Source organism: Passer montanus, unplaced genomic scaffold (assembly GCF_014805655.1).
Source record: "Passer montanus isolate IOZ18808 unplaced genomic scaffold, ASM1480565v1 scaffold14, whole genome shotgun sequence".
Classification (NCBI taxonomy): Eukaryota; Metazoa; Chordata; class Aves; order Passeriformes; family Passeridae; genus Passer; species Passer montanus.
Window position 1 is genome coordinate 8264495 of NW_024360941.1, and position 6360 is coordinate 8270854.

The 6360-nt window shown below is 48.6% G+C and overlaps 1 long non-coding RNA gene across 1 annotated transcript; it reads left to right on the top strand.

Annotated features, from left to right (window-relative positions):
* Nucleotides 1–274: 274 nt before the first annotated feature.
* LOC120498035 lies at nucleotides 275–6126 on the top strand. Its single transcript, XR_005626622.1, has 3 exons — nucleotides 275–459; nucleotides 867–959; nucleotides 5987–6126. It is a non-coding gene; the product is annotated as an uncharacterized LOC120498035 (long non-coding RNA).
* Nucleotides 6127–6360: the final 234 nt, after the last annotated feature.

The following is a 6360-nucleotide window of genomic DNA, read 5'->3' on the forward strand; positions in this document are numbered from 1 at the left end:
CGCGGCTCTGCGCCCCCGCGCTCCTCTGGCGCATCCGCGCCGCTCGGCCGGGCGCGGCGGCGGCGGGCGGCGGCGGGGCACTGGCAGGGCTCCCCGGCCCGATCTCCATGTACAGCTACATGTTTAGGGCCGCTCGGGTTAATATATGTCGTCAGAAGCGGCGGCCGCCAATGGCCGGGGCGGGGGCGGAGCCCGCCGCCCTCCGCAATAAAACTTTTTGATGTTCGCTCTGCTAATTGCCGAGCTCCTCTTTTAGGATTGGCTGCCCCTCCGCATCCCTAATGTAATTAAAACAAGGGGGGAAAAATTATCATGGAGGCAGAGGTTAATGCAAGTGTTTAGCAGATGCCTTACAGTAAAATCTGCATTAAAAAAAAAAAAGAAAAAAGAAAAACCCCAAACAACAAAAAAACCCCTACAAACTCGTTAAAACTTAAATATCGGATAATCTCAAACCAGGTACAGTATGGATCCCAGAAGTTTCTTGGCAAAAGTCTATGTGAAAGCTTGATAGGCTCTGAGGTTGCTTTGGCCAAGTGTTTTGTGCCGGTCCGGTAGAGGAACAAATAAAACCGGCTTCGGAGGGCACTTCATCGATGCCCGGCTGCTACAGGCATGCCCCAGCAGCGCTCGTATTGCTGGCTAATACACACCACAATATCACTGGTTTCCGTGAGGAGGGAGGCGAAGCGGCTCTGCCTCGCCTGTCACCCGGCTTGCGACCCGGGTTAGCACGGGCTGGCTCGGGCTGCGCGCCTGCTGGCTGACCGAGGCAGGGGAGCGCGCGGGGCTTGGACCGGGACGGTTTTGAAAGAATTGTTTTGAGACTTCAACAATAAGTCCGACTCTAACTGATTCTTTTCCAGCTTACTGCCTGCGCCTGTGCACCTCCACCAGCCTTCACCCGAGTGACTGACGCGCCTGAAATCGGGTTCATGCTTCTTGAGCTGGTATGATCGGTAAGTAACCGAATATTTTTTACAGCATGTTCCGAGCTAATTTTCTAGCTTTTACTAACAAATATATAAATATTTCTCAGCATTCCTGCTTCTGCAATAAAAAAGACCAGCATCTGCGGAAAGCAGGTTTAGTTATCGAAAGGGAGTAGTTAAATGTTTGCTTAACAGCCAGGCCAAGGAGGAAATCTCCTGTAGCTATTTAGGTGCTTTGCTTTAGCAAGCTTGAAGATATTACAAAAGAAAAATGGATCTCAAGCTGTAACTGGTGGATAACTAGGAAGCGAGGTACATTTGTTGTCATCCTCAAATGGAGCCGAGAATTACTAAATAGCTGCGAAATACCAAATACCCACACTTACTTGTGCTGGCTGACGCCTAGGCTGATTCGGCGTATATTGTAATGCAGTTCTACAATATAGGCAGTGTGGAAAACTGTGTCAACAGGAGCTGGGAGGTCATAAATTAAAGAAAGAGAAAGATAAAGATGGAGGAGTCTGCGAAAGAAGGCAGCAAGAACTGTGGTCCAATTTCTGCAGCAGCTTAATGCGCTCTGCCGCCCCTCAGCAGAGGCTGTGGGGGCACCTCGGGGAAAGCGCTGGGTGGTGGGAAGAGGGCGAAAATCAACTCGATGCCCGGGGAGAAGAGGCAGGATGAGCTCGGGCGGTCCCGGCGTGGAGAGGGCTGCCGATGGTACACGGCGGCTTGCTGTGACCCGGGCGCTTTGCGAGTGCGTCTGCGGGCTCTTAGCGGGGAATGCCCTGCGGGCAGCGGACGGATGAGGCCGGCCGCCAAGGAGCAGCCTGCTGCGCTACGCGGGAGCTGCTTCGGCGGGGGAATGCTAAAGGCGAGGAAGAGTGCCGGCCCCGAGGTCCGGCAGGACGGGGAGTGTGGAGTCGGACCTAGAGAGGAGACGTGCACGGAGCACAGACATGCAGGCGAAGGTTTTTATAAGCATATACACATATGCGAGAGCGTCTGGGTGTAAACTGAGTACGAAAGTGAAAAACTAGTCCAGATGTAGAATTGATGTATATACACATATATCTTATACGTACACACACATGCTTGTAGCCAGCTGATGGATATCTGTATCTATATATGCACAAGCACACGTGTATATATTGTGTTATCCCAAGGAAAGAATGTGCCTGCAGTCCTTTAAATGTAAGGAAGGCCGTGGGCAGACCGCGCAGGCAGAGCCCTGGAGCGGCCAGGCAGCGTGTCCCCGCCGCTTGGGATGTCTGCAGGGCGCAGCTTGGAAATCCACCCAGTTTCTGCAGCGGCTCTCCAGCTTTGTTTTGCTGCGATATATTCTTGATGGGAAGAAGAAGTGGGCATTGTCAAGGCCGGAAAGTTATACTGGCTTGCAAACAGGCGTGTGTTTCTTTACACGCTCCCTGTTTTTGTACGAGCTTTGCGATGCACTGCAGGTTAGACTGCAGCTGTGACAGTCTCTGTGACAAGACACTACTGCCGCTCTGATAGCATCTCTGATGATGAAGGAAACGGAAAACATGAGACAGAGAAAAAGTAATGAAATATACGGGAGATATCGATCAGAACACCAGTCTCCAAAGCTAGCGTCGTGATTGCTTAATTAACTTTGGAGAAAGAGGATCTCTAGATAAAGCACCCAGAAGGATCTTATATATATATATTTCCCTCTTATCCCAGCAGTTATTTATGAGTTTTATTAAGCGAGTTTTAGAGCAAATGCAACTCTCTTGTCCTCCTTCAGCTTTTAAATGCTCAGGATTTCCCATCATGGGTTGTAGCCTTTTCTGTTTGATCCACGCATTGAAAAACTCTGCAGCTCAAAGTACCTTTCCCAATACTATGCTCAAAGTCCGCTAAAAGCACAATCATTTTACTAATCTTACACGTAATTATTTGATTAGAATTTTTTTTTTTTTTGGTGCACAAATCATATGGTTTAAAAAAAACCAAACAAACCAAGAAAAAAACAGAAAAGAAAAAGAAACCCTAGTCTTATGTCACTTTATTTCCCTGCCAAAATAGTTGCATGTTAGGCGGCGATTTATTTGGATTCTGCTGCCAAACAGGACTCTCCTAGCTTGCTATAATAAAGAAATTTTGGTGGAGACCGTGCCGAGGCTGGTTTTCTCTTCCTTCACCCGCCTTTAAAAATATATTTTATTTTATTTTTTCGGCAATCGGTGTGTGTGGGGAGGCTGTATCATCAGGCTGTGCCCTGCGGCTCCTGCCTCTCCAGCCCCGCAGCCCTCCGCGGGCCGAGCGGGAGGCAGGGGCTGCCCTTGCCCCCCGGTGGGTGCCCGGCGGGGGCCGGGGGCTGCGGCCGGAGCCGCGGCGGGGGGCGGCGCCCGCTGCCCGCCCCGGCGCTCGGCCGCCGCCGCGCCGCTTATCGCCAGGTCACTTCTCTCCTCCGGGCCAAGAGTAGGGTGGGAGCTGGGATAACAGAACAATAGAGCTGTGCTCCCCCCTCCTCCCCCCCGGGCTTGTGTGAATTAAGCTAAATTGCAAATTAAGCTAATTTCTCCGAATCAGTCGGGGAAAACCGTATGGAAACGGGGAAGGGATGCCGACGCTGGGTGGTCGGAAACCCACATCTGCTGGGGACTCCCGGGCTGGCTGACCTGGGAACACTGCACTGGCCAGGCCCTGCGAGGAGCAGGCCAGGGGCAGAGAGGCGCCTCACCGGTGCCTGGGCAGCGAGCCCGCTCATTTGCTTCTTGACCGCACCTTCCTTTTGCGGAGCGTCCGAAACCGCTGGGACGATTGTGGGGACAGGGCAGCGGCGGGAGCCGCAGCCGCCACTGGGGTGCCCGGTACCGACGCCAGGCGTACCCATTCCTGCTCCGTACAGCAGCACCGGGATCTCCTTCCATAATTTTCATTAAAGCCAAGAAATAATCAGACACACGAAAGCACCCCAAGGACACCCCGTCCTTTGCTTTTGAGGCGCTGCCCTGGCCGTGCAGCTCTCTCGGCGTCTCTCCTTTCCGCAGCTCCCTAAGAACGGGGGTGCCGATTCTCCTTTCTCCCGGCTGCCCACCGCATCGCTCAGCCGCCCGGTGCACGGCTCGAAAAGCCGAGACGGGCTTGAATTTATAGAGTGCATGATGTCATTGACCCGGGACCAAACGTATCAGAAAGAGGTATCATTCTCGGATGGATTCGGGGATGCTGAAGCATCCTATGTCCCAGGGATGCCATGCATCCTATACCTGGGGCGTCGCTTAGGAGTTACTGAAAGAGCACAAACATGCAAGAAAAGGGATTTTTGAAAAAAGGCACTGAGAAATATGATTTGGAGGTCAACCTGTCAGTGCGGGTTAATGAAAAGGACTTGTGCCTAATAGGCCTGGCTTGCACCCTCTCTTGTGCTCACACAACCTGTATTTCAACGCCCAGGGCAGAGGGAGGGATCGGGCCCAGCAGGCCCGAATTAATCGCTGCCCTTGGAGGTGAAGGAACCCTGGTTTACGTTACTATTATCGGTAATGAACGCCCACATATTTCAGGCATGATAATCTCGCAGCCGTTGTGTATTAAAAAAAAAAAGAAAAAAAAAGAAAAAAAGAAAAAAGGAAAAAAAGAAAAAAGAAGATCAGGGATGAGAAAAAACCAAGACACCAAGACACTGACCAATTCGTAAGTCGCAATGATTGGCAGTAAGCGCGGGACCCTACGCATTTTACCACTGCATGTGCAAGCAATTATTCGAGGATTGCTTATATTTGTGACTGAGCATCCAGAGTTGCATTTAGACCCTGGGCAGGAATCAGGGAAAGAAAAGAAAAACATAACGAGTTCCAACCAAGAGCTCGTCTTTGTCAGAAGAATAGTAATAAAGACCTTACAAAATTCTGCAGTGAACACAGTGTGTCTCTATTTATTGGAATTGTTACGTGCATCTCCCATACATGCATGCATGTGTAAACACAAACACGCATACAGAAAAACACGCTATTTTCCTCACTTAATATTTGTTTGTATTCCCGGGAAAGAACATCTTAATTTGCTCTTGAGCTCGACTCTGATGAAATAGCTCGCGAATGTAATTGCCTTCATTAACGAATCTTTTGTCGTCCAGCATCTGAAGTTCAGACGGTGGAGGAAGAGGAAGGCTAGGCTGGCATCGTTTTGTGTTTAGATTAACAAAAATCTACAATTCTATTGTCATTCTTCATGGAAAGTCTCCATTTAACGAGGCTGGGGTTTAAGAAGCCTACATAGATCAAAGGTAACCTCGCTTGGCTTAAGAGAAAAATCCCTCTGGAGCAGTGAAAATTAGCCGCAATTTGGCCCTAACTACTCTGCCCGAAATGTCGGTGTCGTCCTGCCGGTGTCCCTTATCTGCGCTGCGCCCCGCTCCCGCTGCCCGGGTTCGGCTGCAGCACACGGGCTCGTCCGAAAATCCAGCAGCTCAGTCCTACAAATGTCGGCTGCACACTTGTTGCAAGCATCAGCCCGTACCGCAATTCCTATATGCGTATCTCGGTGTAATTGATCTGGCTGAGTGAGGTCTTTTTGGTAATTTGGATACACCAAGTCTCCAGTTAATGACATATAATCAGCCTTTAGGTCACTTGGTCATTCTCTTATTACAAACCCCTCCTGCTCTCTCTGATCTCCTTTCAAACTAAATTTCACACAAACAAATAAAGCAAGACAGGGACAAGTCCTTAAAATGCAAGAGTGAAATATTGGAGAATTGCTCTTGGAGAACTATAAACATTTTTAAAAGAAAAAAGCTAAAAGATAGGACAGAACATCTTATCGAGAAAGAGAGCATTGTGTACAAAACACGGAGGGAAAACCAGTCTGGCTTGTGTTAAAAGTGACATAAAATTAAAATAAAATAATTACAAACAGAAATGCTATAATGTAAACAGAATACAGGAGATTTTACTAGAAACGCACGGCCGCATACCGTAATTTGTTCGTACAGATGATACGATGATACAACCTATTTGTGGATATACAAAATGTTTATTTGCTGTGCTTTAGACGGAAAAAAAATAATTCTTTATTCTTCTTTTCAGGAAAGTTAAGAAGCTGGAAAATGGAGAGGTGAATGTCATGTACCTCCCCAGACCTGGAGGGAAACGGAGCTGCGGCCAAAAGGAGTGGGTGTAAATGCGACAACAAAAATAAATACTTTATATCACCCTGCAGAACTTATTTTACTAAGTCAACACTTTGTTTTTCTGCAGCTCACCTTTTCTTTCCTCTAGGGAGAGACAATGCTCACTTTTTATTAGGTATTCCTTAAAAGTTTGTTTTGGTCTCCGTCCAGGTGTGTGTATACATACATATATACATATACATATATACACACACACACACACACACACACACACATATATATATATATACACACACACACACACATGCAGACATATATATACAATCAACA